At 40.7% G+C, this 21,627-nt stretch overlaps 1 long non-coding RNA gene across 3 annotated transcripts in view; it reads right to left on the reverse strand.

Moving 5' to 3' along the window:
• LOC122173517 (uncharacterized) overlaps positions 1-21,627 on the reverse strand; it is a 223,762-nt gene that overhangs the window by 153,617 nt on the left and 48,518 nt on the right. Inside the window, exons 1-2 of one of the 3 annotated variants that reach the window (XR_010599774.1) lie at positions 6,464-6,732; positions 1,247-1,571 (exon numbers count right to left, since the gene is read on the reverse strand). This is a non-coding gene — a long non-coding RNA (uncharacterized LOC122173517). Of the gene's footprint in view, positions 1-1,246; positions 1,572-6,463; positions 6,733-21,627 lie in introns of those variants that run through there. The other 2 variants (XR_010599776.1, XR_010599775.1) reach the window with 2 other exon arrangements.

Below are 21,627 nucleotides of genomic sequence, written 5' to 3' on the forward strand. Positions count from 1 at the left end.
TGGGGAACAGCACAGAGTCCTTCCCCTCTGGAAGAAACCCCGGTCCAGGTCCATTGGGAGGTTTGGGAGGAACCCGGGCCCGCCCTCTACTCCGGGTTCCAGCCCAGGGCCCTGTGGACTGCAGCTGTCTATAGTGCCTCCTGTAACAGCTGCATGACAGCTACAACTCCCTGGGCTACTTCCCCATGGCCTCCTCCAAACACCTTCCTTATTCTCACCACAGGACCTTCCTCCTGGTATCTGATAACACTTGTGCTCCTCAGTCCTCCAGCAGCACACCCTCTCACTCTCAGTTCCTTGCGCCTCTTGCTCCCAGCTCCTCACACACTCACCACAAACTGAAGTGAGCTCCTTTTAAAACCCAGGTGCCCTGATTAGCCTGCCTTAATTGATTCTAGCAGCTTCTTCTTAATTGGCTCCAGGTGTCATAATTAGCCTGCCTGCCTTAACTGGTTCTAGCAGGTTCATGATTACTCTAGTAGAGCCCCTGCTTTGGTCACTCAGGGAACAGAAAACTACTCATCCAGTGACCAGTATATTTGCCCTCTACCAGACTCCTGTACCCCACTGGTCTGGGTCTGTCACAGTAGTCAAATTCCTCTTCTTGGACAGAAGGGTGTGGTCCTTGTGCCTTGACCAGTTGCCAGTATGGCCTTTGGGCTAATTTTGAATACCTCTGCTCAAGCATGCTACACGTTTACTCTGTGCCTAGGAATGACAAAAGGGCGTGAATCTACTTACTATCATTTTCACAATGTGCTGACTTAGCTATAGTGCTATAGGGCAGTTTACAGTAACGGGCAGTTTACAGTAAATTTATTTCACTTCTCAAATACTATTTCCTTAAGTTCAATGAATTGTGTGCAGGGAATTGCTGACAGTTCCTCTTCCTTTGCTTTACCATACCAACCAGTTCTCATTGTGGCAGGACTGAGATACTGAGAACTGACAATTTGCTCCCTAATCTGTATTGTGGTAGCACCTGGAAGCCTCAGCCAGGTTGGAACTCTCTTGTTATAGCTACTCTACAAACACACAGTAAGATACTGCTCCTGCCCCCAAAAGCATGCACAGAGAGATGTAAGTGGCTGTGGCAAGCTTGTAGTTTTGAAGCAGCACAAGAGAGCTCTCAAATGAGAAATTAAAGAACTGTGACCACCACCTATCACCTGTAAAGCAAGGCAGTGTTGTTATCACCATTCACCCTTATGAATCACACACTTCAGATCCATTGTATTTTACCTACCTTTGGTGAAGCCCAGGGCTTTGCTCCTACTAAATGTCATTCAAAGACTTGCAGTATTGTGTTACTCATGTCCCCTTCACTTGATTGCAACTCTGCCTCTCATCATAGTTCACTTTTTCCTTGGATGTAGCATAGCCTGGATTCTTGGCACTGATATGACAATGATCAACACAAAGCGAAGGATCTTCTGTTTCTGAGTAAGGTTAAGGTCAGCAAGAATGGAGGACTTGGGAGACTCCCTGTTTCCTGAAGAGGACACAATTTGTTCTTCATAAGCAGAAGCTGGGCTTGGGCAGTCCTTGTGTGATGGAGTGGATAGTGTCAGCTGAAAAATAATTTGATATGGATAGGATTATTGAAAATTTGGAAACATCAGCTAAAGGAGAATGACCTATTGTCCAACAATTATGCAAGGGGAGGCAAGGATTCTAACTTCATTTCAAACAGAGACACATCTATATATTAATGAATCAGCACCAGCAAGAAAGAAAGCAATTGTCTGTGGAGAAGGCAGGTAAATCATCTATGAAAGTTCCAACAAGATTTTGCATTAATGCTTCTTAAGAGATGGGAGGTGGAAATCCACCCTGTTTTCCAAGGAAAAGGGAGATTAACCCACTTCTCAGGAGAATACACCTGCACAGACATTGGAGTCCCACGTTTTATTCAAATAGGAACAGGATAGTTATTTTGACAATACTGGTTAAAACCTGACCTTTTCAAAGAAATCAAAGACATAATTTGCAGACCGGCCTAGACACTAGGAGAGATTCCTGGTAGAAAAGGAGGTGGGGTATCTCTGCAAGACCGAAGCTCAGTGGCACAAGGGGCTGGAACTCAGACAATGAGGTGGAGAGAGAGAGCGCGCCTGAGACTCTGCCTGACAGTGCTCTAATGATGTGAGCCCCTTATATGTGATAACTTTAAAGGTTTGGGCCTACTTAGGCAAGGCTTAGGAACCATAGGCATAGGTATGTTTTGTGTGCCATTCATCTTTGATTTAGGTTGGTTTTTATTTAAGAACCTTATGGATCTTAGACTGTGTCTGGCACAATGCACCACAGTTTGTCCAGAGGAGAGGTCAGCAACCCTTCAGCATCTGGGGAGACAGATTCTGCACCTAAGCCACGCTCAGGTCCTCAGTGAAAGGCTAAGGCAGGGGTTCTGTCCCGTAGGTGTGGTCCATGCTCTGGATGGATTCTTCCTTAATGTTCTTCCATATATAAAAAGAGTAACCATCTAATCTAACAAGTCATTCAAACTGAAAGTAAGGAAAACGATCAAAAAAAGAACTAATGTAAAATCTCCCTACAAGAGCATCATGTGTTTGCCTTGTTTTATCTGAACAGCCATCTAGAAAGTGAAAGTGCTTTCCAAAATGGAGGGCCTCACAGCACATTGGCAGGAAGCCTTCTGTCATTTAAAGACGTAGAACATAGAAAACTGAATGATAACTCTTTCAACAAGCATACATAAACCCTTGCATTCTGAAGCATGCAATGTGCAATCACGACAGACAACAAACAAACTTGAGGGGCAAGGTGGCATCTTGTGACAATAGATCTTTCCACATCTCCTCATAGATCTAATATGGCTCCTCAGCCACTGAAATGCAGCTCTCTCTGGGGTGCAGGACCGGCTCTAGGCACCAGCAAAGCAAGCACGTGCTTGGGGCAGCACAATTCCAGGGGCGGCATTCCGGCCATTCTTTGTTGTTTGTTTGTTTCGCTTGGGCAGCATTCCGGCCACCCGTGGTTTTTATTTGCTTGGGCAGTTGAGCTCTCGGAGCTTGGGGCGGCAAATTTTTTGCTTGGGGCAGCAAAAAACTTAGAGCCGGCCCTGCTGGGGTGGAACCAAGCAGCAGTTTACAGCACCTAGCATAATGGGCCCCATCCTCGTTGGTCCCTAGGCACTACTGCAATAAACATAATTAATAAATATAAATACAACAAATAAAAATGGTGCAGAATAGTTTAAAAGGAACAACCATTGTCTAGCACTTCAAATGGTGAAGGAGAAGTTTCTCCTCCTAGAAGCTGATGCAATAGTTTAAAAAAAGATGTCTACTAATAATATCAGTACTACCACTGCTACTTGAGACTCTGAAACAGAATCATCCTGCTGTCATCTGGTCAGAAGAATGATCTGCCTCCACTGTATGAGGCCAAGTTCATATTACGTACTAATGCCATATGTTGCACTTTCTTCCTCTTCTCACACTCTGACTGCATATTGAGCAAACAGCAAAACCCCCTCACTGTGTCTGTTTCAGCCCATACTCATTTTATGTAGTCCTTAAAAAATTAAAAAGAAGAACTGATTTCTGAGATTTTCCTGTTGCAAGAAACTTTGACAACTATTGTCTTTTTGCGTGTTTGCTTGTTACAGCTGCTATTTCTGGAACTGGAGGGCAGTTCCTCATTGACTAAAGTACTTGATTCAGGACCAGGCTCTCTCAGCTTTCTTACTGGCATTCAGGATTACTAATTTTTACAAGTAATTGCATATAGAAATTAGGCACAGAATTGCACGTGTATTTTTACATGCATCCCTGGACTCCTGGAATTTTAAAAATCAGGCTGACAATGTTCAGTGAAAAGTAGGGCTGTCGATTAATCGCAGTTAACTCACACAATTAACTCAAAAAAATTAATTGCAGTAAAAAAAATTATCACAATTAATCGCAGTTTTAAGCAATAGAATACCAATGGAAATTTTTTACATATTTTTGGATGTTTTTCTACATTTTCAAATATATGGATTTAAATTACAACAGAGAATACAAAGTGTACAGTGCTCACTTTATATGATTATTTTTATTACTAATATTTGCACTCTAAAAATGATAAACAAAAGAAATAGTATTTTTCAATTCACCTCATACAAGTACCGTAGTACAATCTCTTTATTGTGAAAGTGCAACTTACAAATGTAGAATCTTTTTGTTACACAACTGCACTCCAAAACAAAACAATGTAAAACTTTAGAGCCTTCAAGTCCACTCAGTCCTACTTCTTGTTCAACCAGTCGTGAAAACAAACAAGTTTGTTTACATTTATGAGACATAATGCTCCCTGCTTGTTATTTACAATGTCACCTGAAAATGAGAAAAGACGTTCACATGGCACTTTTGTAGCTGACATTGCAAGGTATTTACATGCCAGATAGAGCATACGAATGTTTAGCCTGTCATGTTTCAACCACCATTCCAGAGGACATGTGTCCATGCTGATGACGCTCGTTAAAAAAAGAATGTGTTAATTAAATTTGTGACTGAACTCCTTGGGAGAGAATTGTACATCTTCTGCTCTGTTTTACCCACATTCTGCCTTATATTTCATCTTATAGCAGGCTCTGATGATGACCCAGCACACGTTGTTTCTTTTAAGAACACTTTCACTGCAGATTTGACAAAATGCAAAAAAGGTACCAATGTGAGATTTCTAAAGATAGCTATAGCACTCGACCCAAGATTTAAGAATCTGAAGTGCCTTCCAAAATCTGAGAGGGACTAGGTGTGGAGCATGCTTTCAGAAGTCTTAAAAGAGCAACAGTCCAAGAGGAAACTACAGAACCCAAACCATCAAAAAAGAAAATCAGCCTTCTGCTGGTGGCATCTGATTCAGATAATGAAAATGAACATGCATCGGTCCGCACTGCTTTGGATCATTATTGAGCATAACCTGTCATCAGCATGGACGCATGTCCTTTGGAATGGTGGTTGAAGCATGAAGGGACATATGAATCTTTAACGTATTTGGCACGTAAATATCTTGTGACGCTAGCTACAACAGTGCCATGTGAACGGCTGGTCTCATTTTCAGGTAACATTGTAAACAAGAAGCAGGCAGCATTATCTCCTGCAAATATAAACAAACTTGTTTGTCTGAGCAATTGGCTGAACAAGAAGTAGGACTGAGTGGACTTGTAGGCTCTAAAGTTTTACATTGTTTTGTTTTGGAGTGCAGGGTTTTTTACATAATTCTACATTTGTAAATTCAACTTTCATGATAAAGGAATTGAACTACAGTACTTGCAATGGGGGAATTGAAAAATACTATTTGTTTTTTACAGTGCAAATATTTGTAATCAAAAATAAATATAAATTGAGCACTGTACACTTTGTATTCTGTGTTGTAATTGAAATCAATATATTTGAAAATGTAGAAAACATCCAAAAATATTTAAATAAATGGTATATTATTAACAATGCGATTAATCAAGATTAATTTTTTTAATTGCTTGACAGCCCTAGTGAAAAGTAATAACAGATGTGATGTACAGTATTGACAAAAAACTAGTATTCAACTACCACAGGGGCACCTAAACCATCCCTTATAGACTGATGCCTATGTTACCCTCAAACATGTCCAATGAAGATGATTTCACAACTTTCCTTGACGGTTTTTTCCATACAACTTTTCTGTACAACTTTCCATATAATTTTTTCCATGACTCTTTTTACAATTCTCTTTCACCAATTCTTTAGTACTAGGGCCATCTACATGAATGTAGGGATATATTTGTTCCTGAGGCAATCAGTTGTTTGCGATATGATATTTCACACTACTATAGCAATTTTTAGATCCAGCTCTTAGTTCATTTTCCAAACATAAATGAATGTTTTATCCCCATGTTACAGATAAGAAAATCCAAACAAATCTGTGGCAGAGTCAGGAATAGATATGAGAAGATTTTGAATTCCTCTGTGTTGCAAGAAAGAACTTTGATTTCTTTGTGTCTCTGTGCTCAAGTCACACCTACCTGCATCGGAAAAAAGACTCTTTTTAAAAAATGTGTATGCCTCATTATATTCTGCTTTGATAATATAATAATTTGTACTTCCCCCTTGTAATTAAAAAAAAAAAAAAGTACTGCAGGATGCTACAGCAATGATTCCAAATGCTGCACTAATATTATTCTAAATGACAGCATTTTGGACTATTATTACAGAATACACTAACATAATTTTGTAAAACAACTCTACTTTTCATGCAGAGCTCAAAGCACTCTACAAAATTAATTAACATTGCTTTACCTCCCATGCAAGCTTCTGATTTTTGATAAACCCTAATTGTGTGGGAGAGTTTTTAATCAATGTAATAGTTTAATTGTAATCATATTTGTCATTTCCCATCCCCGTGCCTTTGCTTCTTATTCAAATATGCTTATACTACGCTTCCAACACCTGTGAGCTGACCGTTGGTTTGTTTATACCTGCCAGCATGTTTCTTGTGGTTGTCTGTTGAACTGTAGCTGGACTGTAGGTGTGCGCACTCGCTGTACACAGTCAACTATTTGATTCCATTTGTGCTCCAAATCTGAGGAGAGGCCCCTGCATTCATAAACACCACACTGTAAAACAGAATAGGGACTTAAATGGAGTAGGCAGGGAGATTTAGTCTACAAAATTAAAAAATGACCTAGTTCATTTGATAAGTCATTTGGCCTCTAGTTCTTGCCCATGGGAATCACCATCTCAAGGGCTTTGATATAGGAGGTGTACGACTTGTACACCTCAGCATACATTTCCTGTGGGCAACATTCCATAATGTGGCTGACATTTTTACATTGTGTTTCATCCCGCCTTCTCTTCACAACCTCCTGGATCCCTCCCCTCTAACTTCATCCACTAGGATCATGTTATTGAGCAAACTGTATGTAACAGCAAGTATTCTTCAGAAGATTACGGGGACATTGCAGGCGGAGTCAGTGCCATGTCTCAGTCAACTTGTAAGTGCATTTCAAATTGCTAATCCAAGAGTAGTTGTTTGCAAGCAACGGGGCAGGTCCTTTTGCCTCTGCCCTCTTTGGAAATGTTAGATGGCAATTCAGCAGCAGATTTCAGCTTCAGTTCCAGAGCAGAACAACCCACATGCTGCCTTCCTTTTCTCCCACTTATAACCCTCTGGTCCTCACTATGTTTTTCAAGTTACTTTGCCTTTCCACTGCTACTTGCTTTGTAGTGTCCCTTCAATATTTATGATAGGCAGACTGTGGTGAAAAGTACCTTACATAAAGAGAATCATTCATTTATGCCACGCTAGTTTTTGTCTATAACTGGGCTGGCAATCTCAGAATTCATACATCTTTTTAATGCTCTTCTCAATGCCGTCTTAATACTATAGTTCTCTCTCCATCCCCACTGGTTACATCTTCACCTACATCTCATATATATATATATATATATATATATATATGTGTGTATAAATATGTTACACATGAAAATGACGACTGTGGAATTAAATCTACTTTGCAACAATTCTGCCTGTTCCTGTTACATACCTGGGTAGGGAACTTTTTTAAACAGATGTGTGAAATAAGAGGTTTCTTCAGTCATCATGGTGAAGAGCTAGGTGGGCCTGTGGCTTGCCCACTCATTCCATTTTCAATAGGGAGTACATAACAGCAAAGAAAATGTTAAGCTTAGAGTACAGGAAAATTCATTCTATAAAATGATATAGGTGATTTTTCAAAGTCATTTGGTCCTATAATAGTTACTCTTAGGCTACACCACACCATCCTATAGCATGTTTTGCAATACTGGTTTTGCAGGGTTTTCTGTTATATATAGAGATGGACCTGAATGTGTCCCCTAAATCCAAACATCCCTGAACTTTGTGATGAATAAGAGATTTGAATTTTACAGGAGTCCCATTTCTCTGACTTGAGGGTTTTAAAAATCTGCCTGTAGAACTGATTTTTGCAGCCCAGTCCTGATGTCTTACAGTATTCCCTTTGATACAGATGTACAAAGCTTCTTTTATCTCTCCATCCCTCATGGAGCTAGAAGTATTCTTTCTGTACCATTTTCTCTTCCACTCCCTGCTGCCTAGCGTCTCTTGAGGCCCTGTATCATAGCTATATTTCATCTGTTTTGGAGAAAAGGGGGGAGAACCAGTGGAGCCTACAGTAGCTGAAAGAAAAGATGGACATATCTAGCACATGCCAAGAAAATAAACATGAAATCTCAGCGTTGTCTGATTCCCAGGAATTCTGAGAAACTTGCCACTTTCTTGCTTTGATTTGCTTATTTTACAAGCTCTAAGAATAAAGTACTGGATGTTACACAGCAGCTGCCCCAGGAAATAATTCACTAATTCCACCACTGCAGACTTCAAGGAAAAAAATCAGTGAAGGGGGGGAAAAAAGCCAATTTCTCTGCAAAAAATTCCAGTTTCTCAGCCACTTTAACAGTCTCTAAGTGAAAAGAATGTTTTGGTTTGGTGTCCCTCCAATTCGCGTGGTTTAGTTGAGGATTTTGGAGAATGTATTTACTACATAGCTAACTGCTAGAACAGATTTATCCTGCAGTTTGGGCCTTGCCATGTGCTGAATGATTATACAGGCCTGGAGGGAGTCTGAAAGCATAAACATTTACTTCATAAAAGAGATTCTGCAGACAGGAGGCCCGAGACAATTGACTCTGGGTAATCATTTGTGCTTCACTTAAAAAAAAAAAAAAAAAAAAAACCTCAGTTGCCAGAAGCCACAGTGGAGACGCGCACACACTTCAGGAACACAGGCCTTTTCCATAATGGGCAGTGAATAAATCAGGACTGGTCTAGGAATAATGCTGCCGGTTGGCTGAACACTATTCACAGAGTTCTACAATCCAACCATCCGCCTCGTGTTTAATATAGAGATAAACCCAATGAAGATTAGAGATTCCTGCATTCAATGCTTTGTCTTGACTTGGGTAGGCAAATTAACTAAAAAAATATGCTTTTGGACCTTGCTGAACCAGTGGGGTGATTCCCAGTCATTTTACTGTTCTCCCATGGGCTCTGAAGAGTTTTCATAGGTTCCCATTCCAGTTCAGACTAAGTAGAAATATCTCCAGTATCAAATGTACAGTATTATGCTCAGATACCACAGTGATAGGTGCCTTTGACATACACAGGCAGGTTTCCCTTAGAGTCATACTTTCCACCCTTGCACAGAATGGAGATCAAATGGAGAAAGAGAATAGGAGCTTAATTGTCATCCCTTGGGGGCTTCATTCCCATCACCATTCTCCTCCAGCCTGTTGTTTCCCAAGTCTGTATCCCTTACTCCTATAGATGTTAGGCATTTTTCTGTCCTTCTCCAGAGTGCAAGATCCCCCCCACAGCTCTCTCTGCTTCTCACTGACCCCCAATTCCCCTAAAAAAACTAAAGAGTAGAAGTTGGGAAAATCCATCATTTTCATGGACTATATTTCTCACACTAATGGTGAAATGTTGTCCCTGTGACCCAACAAGGCTTGCCAGCCATCCCAAAATGTATGGGTCAACCCAAATTTTCAAGCCTCGCCTGATTTGCAGAGCTTGAAGATGACTGAAGACTGGGACTTCATGTGTAGCTTCACAATAGACCACCACCAGTGTGGTGTGTTGGAGCAACAAGGTCACGTGTGAAGCAAAATATTGTGACAGCTTCCTGGTACCACATAGCACTTATTTTGTCCTGCAGAAAAAAATGGATAAGAGACCCAGTCCCATCTATCAAAATAACTAAGCAAAGACAAAGCCTAAAGAGGACTTAATAGTCATCTCTGGGATGTCCTTCCAGATGATGATCTGCTGAGGATGAAGATGAACTAAACTACAGCTTTCTGGTGAGCTGGTGTGATGATAGAACCTCACTGTTCTAGGGAACGCCTATTGCTTTGCTAGGAAAAGCATTAGAGCTGGGGTCGTCAATTATTTTTTGTCACGGTCCAAATTTCTTGGTCAAGGTATAATCAAGACCCAAACTTCAGAGAAACATTTTTCACACCACAATAACAATAATGATAATAAGTAAATAAAAAGATCTCATGGTCCATTCAAAAGCATCTGGTGGTGCAGATTTGGCCTACAGTCCACCTATTGACTATCCATGTATTAGAGAGCTTGTGCTTGTGAAACACTTTGAAAATGCAAAGCACTATATAGCGGTAAAATATTATTTTATGGTATAGGACCTATGAAGCCCTAATTGGTCTCGGGCACAACTGTCCCTCTCTCCTGTCACAACTACTGTGATCTTCTGCTGGATTGCTCTTGCTATCAGTTCCTGGTGTTGAGCTCTCCAAGGTCAGTGGCTCCACAGTTTTAGGGAAAGATCAGAATCTAAAGGTGAAGGCCTTTCTCTAAGTCCCCCAGGATCTGATATGGTAAGCTCTGGGCCACAGTGTAAGACTTACCTCTTATAACTGCCCTCTGGATTATTTTTCCATCTGGGTCCATAGGTGAATTTAACAGTCTTTTTTTAGACCTTAACTTCACTGATTTTGTATTTGTAGTAGAATGTGCCCACGTGCAAAGGCAATGGGTGCTGTTTTTTACTATACTGTGATGCAACAAACAAACAACAGTGGCAATTGGTGTTGCCTGCTGCCTCAATTAACTTTGTTTAAACAGAGCCCATTACCTTGCATAACCACTGACTAGAAAGGATGCCATATGGCCATCAGTGATTTGAGGACTTAAAAATGGGCAAGGACGTTTAGAACTATAGGATCTCAGAAGTAGCTAAAGGCCTTCTTGAAGCTGTTACTTCTCCCATCCTCCTCAACAGTGAACTTCTAAATTTATTTATTTTAAGGCCAAAATTCCAAGTTTACCATATTAGGCTTCATGTTCTTTTGGTCATTCCTGAAACAAAAGCAGTTTCCACATGCATACATTCTCCCATACCTGACCCCGTATCTGCCAGCCAACATTTTTTATCAAGAAAGCCATGATTTATATTCATCTGTCAAGAACATTATTTTTCATCAGTTTGCGAGCAGTGCCAAGTTTCCCCCACATAGCTCTATAGAAAGCTAATTTTATTTCATTGGTCTAGGACTTCTAAGTAAACAAACAAACCCGAATTCCAAGTCTCCCAATTTGTCCCACTCTGAATAGTCTGATGAATAACCACAGATCTTTGTACTCCTCTTTAATAATTGTAGATGCTGCTGCCCACATGAAATGTTATGCACATGGTCAAACCATGAGAAGCCACACACATTTCATTTGAAAATCCATGGGTGTACATGTTTTCAAGCTCTGGATAATGTCCTGCCGTCATTTTGCAGAACAAATTCCAATCGAAGTCAACAGAAATTTTGCATGCACAGAGAGGACAGGATTTGGCCCTAAGATTGAAATATTTTGTGTGATACGTTTCCCTTTTTGACACATACAGGTGTGAAGAGAGGCTGTGCACTTAGGGAATCATCATAGGCTTCAAAAATAACTAGCCATTTATATTATTACATTTTAACCTTCCCCCTCCCACCCCACCCCCGCAGTATAAATCAGCTACTACTGCTTTTACTTTAATGTATTAGAATTTCAGCTTATTTTATTGACGTTGCCTCATTTGTCAATTGCTCTGCCACTTGTGTGTGTTGAGGTCATTACTAATTTATGAAGAAAAACTCCCCCTCCTCCCCCCTTTTAATATTTTATCTAGATTTTCTGAAAATACACAAACAAGCAATACTCAGACATGACATAACTGAATGCAAGATCCAAGTCCTTATTAGGTCCATGAGGCCACTGTGTTCGTAACCAGATGGTTACATTATAGATTAAGTCATTCCCTAGGAGGACTATTGGAAAGGATATAACTACATTGTACAATCTGTTCCATAGGGAAAGACACAGCAAAACTGAAATGCTGATAAGATTGACACTTTGCTGTAATCATACTTCATTGAGCAACAGTCAAAGCTGTCAAGCAGCAACAGAACGTAAGTGGCATGTGAGAGTATGAATATTAACCCTATAACCTCAGCTACCCCTGATTTTCATCCAGTGTCGCCTGGTCAATTAATGACCTACATTGTGCTGAGTTCACCCACTGGAAAGAGTAAGGCAACAGCATCAGTGAGCTACATTCTAAAGGACACAGGGGAAAGTGTCTTGAAACAAGGTACTAGAAAAAATGATGGCACAAGAAACAGAATAAAGCAAAGAACGTGGGATTGGGCCAACCAACCCCTGCAATCTATGCTCCTGAATGATGGAGGAAGGAACTTGTGAAGGATATCACGCACACTTGATTCGCCCTTGGGCGCACAATGTTTGCAATGTCTAGTTCTTACTGATTCACCTCTATCCAAAGGGAGTCAAAGTCTGGAATTTTATCATTTAGCTTATGTACCAAATGTTCATAAAAGATGACCTTCTGTCACACTCGGTTCCCAGTTCCTAACAGCAGTGCTATTCCCCAGTTAGCACCAGAGGAATGCCTTGGCACGGAAGAGGACAAAAAACTAGTGCTGATTGAATACGATGTTTTAATTGTATTTGGTATCACAGAAAAGTTCTGGACAAAATATTAACTGCAGCAAGTGAGCTAATCTGGGAAGTTTTAAACATTTGTATTGAGTTTTATCACACTCAGAAATTGAAATTAATGGCAAAACTCCCACTGACTTCAGCAGGAGCAGGTCCATTAAACTCTAATGCAACTGGCATTAGAACACACAAATCACTGATTCTCCTCTCACATATATATGTAAATCAGGAGTAACTTCGCTGGTGTTAAGCAAGTTACATCAATATAGAACCAGTGTAAGTGCAAAGAGTTTTGGGCCCCATTTCTGTTAGCAAAGCTCATTAGAAGTGGGTCTGAACAGGAACCTCAGATCCAACTTCACCCCACCCATGAGTCCCGTCAATTATGGGGAAATTCAGTTCTATATCTAATCTGGATTCAAATATCCTGGCTTGGGTCTATCTATAGAATTTGACCCCATGTTCCTGAAACAAAGGCTAAACCAAGTCTCCATTACCTGTCTTATTCACAGGACAATTTGTAAGCCCAAATTTTGTTCATTCCTCCCAGTTTTCTTCCAGAAGCTTAAGTTGCATTCAGAAGAGGGCAGTGTCATTGCTGTTTCTCACCTGCTCTCAACAGGGAACTGCCAGTACAACTAAACCTCTACTAGTGAGATGGGATTTAGCAAGTTCTTTTCAGAATTTGGAATCAGGTATGTTTGCTTGTTTCTCATCCCACATGGTCAACTAGTAGGTACTATCTTGTTTTACAGTACTGCGTATATCATAAACTAAGGATTCTGTACTACTAGAAGTTGAAGATTGTGCCACATGTAAATGAAAAAGCAATTTGCCATAAGGTATCTTGGTCATAATGTTAATAGATTTGGTGGTAGCACATTATTCCTAGAGTTTAATGCATCTACAATGCACATACAATTTCTTGGATGTGTAGCTATGCTACTATTGAAAGGAGAACGGAGTGGAGTAAGAGAATACTAGTGTTTGAGTGAACAGTACTGTTAGTTTTTTCATTATTTGAGCAACTAAGCATCCATAGCTAGAGAAAGAGCAAAAATCAGAACCTTAAACTCAAACTGCTCTGATTTTCAGGTGGGTTCAAGGTCAGATTCCTAGACCATGACCTGCCATTACAGGTTGGTACTGGGTCAAATCTATGAAGCGCCATTATTCTCACGTTCCACCCAAGATGGTGGAAACTGTATTAGAACAAAAAGAAGAACAGGAGGACTTGTGGCACCTTAGAGACTAACAAATTTGTTAGTCTCTAAGGTGCCACAAGTCCTCCTGTTCTTCTTTTTGCGGATACAGACTAACACGGCTGCTACTCTGAAACTTTGTATTAGAACAGGTGATCACATCAGATTCCCACCATTCAAGATAGCAGGAATCTCATCTACTATTTGAGGTCAAAACCTTACACGAAAAATTGACGTGGTTTTAGCACCGTTGTCTGTAAACCCAAGTCCTATCCTCAAACCTGAACGTTAGCCTAAACTTGGATCCAGCTCCTGATCCAAGCAGAACCTCCTCAGACCATCTTTATTTACAAACATGAAATGACCATGTTTTGCATTCCCTTTTGACTTGGGCAACTTTCCTTTCTCTCTCTCTCAAATGACAAACTACCTCCTAGCCCTATCTCCAGGCAGTTATTTAATTTCTGATATGAGGAAAGGAAACTATTCTCCCCCCTCCGAGGTCCAGGATTTTGTACCATTAAAAATTGAATAAATAAATAAAACTACAACCAGCTGTAAAAATAGTCGCTAAAGAAGTTGCAGATGTTCCTAGGAGAGCTACTGAATATTTTGGCACCTTTGCTCTGTCACTGAAAGTAAAACATGATATTCAATTACGGCTGTTGTGTGATTTTATAAAATTTAAGGCAATCGAGACAAATAGGTACTGGATAGAACCACAGAGAACATGGATTAGACAGGCCAAATTGGTTAAGGTTTTCAAAAGCACTTAAGAGATTTAGGAGCCTGAGCCACCGGGTGAAATCCTAGTCCCACTAAAGCCAATAGCAAAACTCCCAGCGACTTCAGTGAGGCCAGGATTTCACCCTTCAACTTGCAATGAAACTTAAGTTCTCAAGTGTCTGAGCCACTTTGTAAAATGAGACTTAGGGTCCTAAGTCACTTAAGTGCTTTAAAAATTTTTTACCTGTTAAGATGACAGATCAGAGCCACACTGTGTGATGCAGGAAGGTGTAAATTATTCTGCCCTATTCCACTGAGAAATTGGACACTGGAATGAAAATTCACCCCAAGAGAGAAGAAGCTGATCTTTGGGTTTCCACCAGAAACTCCATTCCAGCCTGGCTTATGGGTGTCAGGGAGAGAACGTTCTGAATCAGTGCACTTCCCAGCAGTCCTAGCCATACTCCTCTCTGAGTTCAAGGCAAGTTGTGGTTAGTTTGTGTTGCTTCTACTTTTCTCTGTAGTGGACTTACCCAATTTCAAACACCTCCAGAAAACATCATGCCCATCCACAGAGTACTTTCCATTCCCCAAACTCCTTGATCTTCCTCTCCCAGACTCCTCAAAGGGACAGCCCATCTCTAGCTTCCTCTTTCTTCCCAACACTTTATTTCCCTCTGACCACGAGGCTGAGATCCTATGCATACAAGAATGCAGCCTTAATTCACCCTAAAGACAAGAGACATAACACCTAGCCAAGTCCGAAAGGGAAGGAAGTGATGCTACATACAGACAGTGGAATCAATCTATCAGTTATGGGGAAGAAGGCAACGCTAATACAAAATGAGTTTTCTTTAAAAGACATTGGAAAGAGAAACAAAACCACCACCACCAAGAGGAATGTAACCAGATTGTCTAGTGGTTAGAGCATTGACTGGGAATCGGGAACATGATTTCTAGTCCCAGATCTTTCATTGATACACTGTGTAACCTTTTTATGTCTTAGCTTCCCCAACGATAAAGTGCAAATAATATTTAAAGCATTTTCAAAAAGTGGGTGAGAGCTTCAGATGAAACATACTATATAAAGTGTTATTACTGTTACTAAAAGGAAGCCACATCAGTGGTGAGTGAACCCCACCCCCAACTTTTACTTGTTTGGGGTTCAGAGAAACATTTAACAGTTCAAAGTCTTATCTGAAACTGACCCAGAATATGAGAGTCTGATGAATCTACAAAATTGAGCTGGTAGTCTCAGCTCTCTCACAAGGTTGAGCACAGCCTTTCCCACAGTACTTCAGGACTCCAGGTTTCAGTCCCAGCCAGGAATCAGGAACTGAAGATGCGCACAAGAAAGGATTATTATTAAAATAATCATGCATTTTTCCAACACCAAAGGAGGGTTGGTACACATTCAGCTTCAGGCTGGGAAAAGTTTTGAGTCAGTTTCTATAGACCGTTAGCTCACTGGAGCAGGGACCATCATTTAACTCTATGTTTGGGCAGGACAATGGGGTCCTGACCTGGCTGAAGTCTATAGGTGCCACTGCAATATGAATGGTCAACAACATCTCAAGAGGTTCTCTTAGTCCTACCTTGGTGCTCCCCAAGTCAATAGCTGTGATGACATTTATTAGCAACATAGATTTCACAGCTGGAAAACATTTTTTAGGTCATCTAATCCATCCCAAAGAAGTGCAGCATTTCTCCCAAAAGTATACTGTAAAATTCTCTCACTAAGCGGCATACCATAGACTCTCTGCAAACAAAAATGTCCATCCAATGAAAAGACATTGCTGCAGTCCGTAAAGTACTTAAATTTTGATATGCCACCAACTCTGCCTGGCAAATACTGGATGGGAATAATGTCTACAGAAAGAGATGAATGTGCATGTCCTGGAGATGTAGAGGGTCCAAGCCATAAAGTTCAAATCCAGCTCCAAACTTTCCCAAAGTTCATGACTGTTTGGGTGTGAGATTTTGATTTCAGCACATTCATAAAGAAGGGGAAGAGGGAACCTATTTATATGGGATTTCCCCACTTAACAGCATCCCAACCCTCCTCAAACTTGCCCACTAATGTCTGATGAGCAAAGACACAAAATCACAAATCCACAATACTTGAATTTGACTGAATGACGACAGTTCCACATTAAAGAACATCAGAGCCTTCCACAGCTGCATCAACATCGTCTATAAAAAAGCATGACACTACACAAAGCTTTGTCTATGAAAGCCAAGAGCCTAAATCAGCCAAGGTTTGGAATGAGGCCATTTCTGAATTCTCATGTAAAATGATGCTGCCATATTGCTTACTTTCCACTGAGGTTTTCCACAAATTAACAGCTGTAGCAGACTCACAAGAAAACATGGGCTCCATCCAAGTCTTTATTCTTTGAAAATGTTGTTTCTTAACTTTATTCTGTTCCATATGGAGAGGATGGGGTTGGGGGGTGGAAATAGCCTAAAACCAAAATCTGAGAAAGAGATTGGGCACAAATCTAACATATAGTGCAATGGAAAGAAAGCAAGTAACTAAAATAGCTAATGTGGTGGACCTGAATCCCCATTCCATTACCCTAGTGTGACAGAGTGGAGAATCAGACCCATTAAAACTATTTTTGAGACAGCTCTTACAATCTGTGACCATCCTAACCACTTCAACAAGGTCAGACCCAGTCTGTATTCTTTCCAGTCAAAAACCACTAAGGGCCAACTCATTCCTATTTAAGTCAAAGATAAAACACCCAGGGACTAGAGTGAGAACACAGTTTGGCAGCATGCGCAGAGAAAATTGCATATTTTTGTTGGTTTGTTGAGGTGCAACTGGGAAGGTGATATCGGGCTGCTATTGCTGGTTTCAAATCATTGTCTTTGCTTTTGGTTTGAACTTGAACATCAGCTGTTTTCATCAAGCACCATATTGAGTGATATAGAGGGATTTATTCTGAGAGACAAACAATGCAACCACACTTAAACCAGAAAGTACTTTGATTTTCAACATGTCCAGATGGCTTTTAGAGTCACTTGAGACAGAGAGAACTACCAAGCTGGCAATAAGATAAGAATTCTTAGAATTAGAAGAATTGATTCAAACACTGTCGCCTTCTAGAGATGTGTGACTGACATTCTAATTAGGCTTGGCAGGGTTAGAGATTTTTACTGGTAAATGTTGACTTCACCACACACATGCACAAACTGACAAAAATTTCTGTGGATAATAAATCTAAATTTACAGATAGGTAAAGGAAAAATGCTGCTTAAGAAGTTATTAGAGTTTGATTTAAGGATATTTACTTTGTATATTTTGATGCAATGTTGACAATTTGTGTTTTAACAGTTATAAAGCTTTAATTTTCTGAATCTCAACATCTACAGTCTTTAAATAATTATCTGATCCACCTATTGACATGCCATAATTTTGTACAACTGTGAAAATGTAAATAGATAAAAATCTTTAAAAATACTCACAAATAAACATTGATGTCCCGCAAAATTATCAAAAAATGAAAATCAAGTTCTGCCAAGCCTAGTTGTTATAATATTTTGCATGTAGATAGGGCTTTTCAACTGGAGGACTCAGATTTTACATAGTTTCACTGCCAATATAATCTAAGTATACAGTCCATTATGAATACTAATGTGTAACACCTAACAGTAACACTTGCATAGTCTACATCTGGCTATGTTTACCCAGGAAGATGTTAAAAGTCTACCTCACAATGTAAGGTCTCAAGATGATGCATTTGCAAATAAATCACTTCTCTGAATTGGATGCCCAAAATATGAAATGGAAAACAGCATCACTGATCAGATTAAATAATATTTGACTTACTTTGCAAACCATCTATAGAGGATCTGAACTCTAGTCTTTGCAATGTTGTCCAGTGGATAGGGCATTAGACAAGGAGACCTGGCTTCTATTCCTAGGTCAGCCACTGATCTTCTAGGTGACCTTGAGCAAGTCCCTTCACTTCAGTCTGGTTCCCGTCTGTTTAGATTATAAGATGTCTGGGGTAAGGAACTCTGTGTTTGTACTGTGCCTAGCACAATGGGGACCTGATCTCACCCGGGACCCTCAGGTGCTCCTGCAGTACACACAGTAGTAATAAAATGCAGTATGATGTGTTTCAAACATTTTATCAGTTACAGGTAGGAAATCAGCTATGTGAATGGCAAATAAATAGTGCACGGAGCTTGAAATGTCAAATTCCCAAGTAGGAACTGCAGACTTGTATTTCTTTCAGATCACTTCTGTCACCATTAAAATTCAAGAACATTTGGTCTGATCTTGCAGGAAGGGTTGTCATCTATAACATTTGTAAACCACCTAACACTAAAGTATCGGGGTTTCTTTGAACATAGGTTCCTTGTAACGTGGAACTGGGTAGTAATCAGGGATTTAGAGGCAGGGCAACTCAATAAAAAATGATAATACTTAATTATATAGTCCTTTTCCTTGGTAAATCTCAATGCAATTTACAAAAGAAAGAAAGCAGCATTACCCATGTTTTACAGATGCAGAAACAGACACACACAGAAATGAAGAGTAAAATTTTCAAAAGTGACTAAGGGTCAGATTTTTAAAGGTATAATTTAGGCACCTAACTCCCTTTGATTTCAGTGGGAGTTATCTAAACACCTTTCAAAATCTGGCCCTAAATGAGCCTAAATCCCATAGAAAGTCAATGGAAATGAGGCTCCTGTATCAATCCCTTGGATCTAAGTTTTTGAAAGCTCTTAAGTGACTTGCCCAAGGCCACAGACCATGTTCATGTCAGAGCCAGGGATAGAACGCAACTGTTTTGGCGCCCAGTTCAGAACACTATTCACTGGACCATGCTGGCTCCCTTAACACTATTTTCACACCATCTACCACTACAGAGTTTGTTGCAAGCAAGTTGGCCTAGACTCACAAAGGTACTTAGGTACACAAACCCCAGACATAGGCAACAAAGTCTGGGCTTTAGCACTTAAGTCCTAGTTTTAGGCTCCACTGTGATCTACAAAACTCCTGCTGAACCCTGTAGATGCCTAAACTCACTTAGTGCCTACATTTTCAGGGTAAAAACTACATCTAGGCCTATGTTCCAATCATGGAAAATTAGAGTCTTAAAGAAGGATCTGAATGAAGCAACAAGTGGTTTGACAGACCAGAACTGGGAGGCCCTTCTGTGCTGTAAGGAGTTGCACAAAACAAGGCACAAAGATGGCTCTGGACAAACAACACATTCAGGTTGGCATGGCACCGCTATCTCACTCGAGCTATACGGATGCCTATCTCCTGCCTAGCTCTCAGAGTGATTCACAAACCAGGGAAAACAGGTATTCAGCTGCCTAACCTGCGAGGAGGGCCCTACCTGGAAGGTGTGTTCAGAGGCTACCTACCAGATCATGTCCCTTTCAAAATCTGGCCGTCTTATAACTTTTATCCCAGTGATTACAACATTCACTTGGGATGCAGGAGACCCAGGTTCAATGACCACCACTATCTGAGGAGAAGAAAGGATTTGAACAGGGGTCTCCCACCTCTCTGGAGAGCACTCTAACCACAGAGCTATGGGATTCTCGGGCGGGGGGAGGAGAGGGGTTCCCCTTGAGCTCTCCTGTTGGAGCTGTTCCATTGCATATAAATACTTAAAGAGTCATTGAGTCATAGAGCATGACAAATGACACTGTAGCCCAGTGCTTAGTGCACCCAGGCAGGAGGTGGGAAATCCAGGGTCTGGTCCCCCTGCCCAGTTATATCGAGGGAGCCCTATTTCAGACTATCCCATAGCTCAGTGGTTGGAGCACCCTCCTAAGAGGTAGGAGAGACTAGTTCAAATCTTTTTTCCCCTACCAAGCAGAGGCAGGAATTGAACTTGGGTCTTCCGCCTCCCAGGTGAGTGCTCTAAACACTAGGCTAAAAAGTTGTAAGGTGGACACAACCTCCTCCAGACAAATTTTGTTGTGTGTGTTTTGCAGGTGCCTAACTCATTCTCACAATAAACTCAGGTGCCTAAGTCACCTGATTCCAGGTGAAGGGTTCCTGGCTGTGAATCACTAGCAGAAATAGGCGCCTCACTGCAGCATGGTCTTAGGCAGCTCTCTCAGTGCAAGGGGGGGGGGGGAGAAGGGGGCTTAACACACAACGTTCTCGCTGGCATCACCCATTGGTCAGTTTAGGCAGCTCCTCTCCTCCTGTTCTGGCTTTTGTGATTCCCATTCCCTCCCCATTCGTTGTATAGGGAGCCTTGGCACCTAACTCAGGCCTTGTGAATCGCAGTGTTGTTCATGTGATTTTTCTAAGTGCCCAAAAGTTAGGTGCTCAGGTGCTGAGCATCACAACGCCAAAGTGTCTTTATGAATCTAGGCCATTCTGACAACTGCTCTTCATATTCATGAAACGCATATCGCAAGGGGAACCTTCCTAAATCAAAGAACTCTGCAGCAGGACTAAGTCTACAGCAGGACAAGTCTTTGGTCAAACAACAATATGGCATAATAAGAATTTGGGACACTCATAACCAATAAAGCATAAATATTCACCAATAACAGCGCTTCCAAGTGACCCTGCAGGTTGCCTGCCCTTAAGGAAAGGTTTTATTCCTATTTTGCTCATCTTGGTATACCAAAAGGTTACACGTTTGAGAAAGACTTTGACACTAACTATACAAACTGGGAACTGCCTTGTATTAACATCTGAGCATCAAGCTGGGAATTGTCACCAACCGGTAACAATATACTGACACCATTATTGAGGGACTCAGCATCAGATGTTCTAAGCCTGCCCCTCGCCTGCTTTAATACTAGTTTTACAATCAAAAATAACTTTACTGTCCAGTAGTAAAATAAATGATTTAACATCAGTCCATCTAGAGTGGAATCCCACATTGCCCCAGCACTGGCCATAAGTAATGTTTCAGAGAAAGGCAGAACACAATTCACTGTGTAGTGCCAGATGCATGGGGGAAAAGAAGAATCCCTTCCTTGCATATAATCACCACACGGTCTGAAGCAAAAGATAGGATTAAATGTCCCAGTTTGTAAACAGCTATTGAAACAGAACATAGCCATCTCTGCCATGGATTCCTCTCACAATGCAGTCAGTGTCACAAATGATACCACGCTCGTCTACCAACTACCTAAGGCAACAATTCCAGACATTTTCAAAAGAGCGAAGTATGTATTTATGGGAACAATACTGTGGGAG

This window comes from Chrysemys picta, chromosome 3, assembly GCF_011386835.1.
Source record: "Chrysemys picta bellii isolate R12L10 chromosome 3, ASM1138683v2, whole genome shotgun sequence".
In the NCBI taxonomy this organism is placed as follows: Eukaryota; Metazoa; Chordata; order Testudines; family Emydidae; genus Chrysemys; species Chrysemys picta.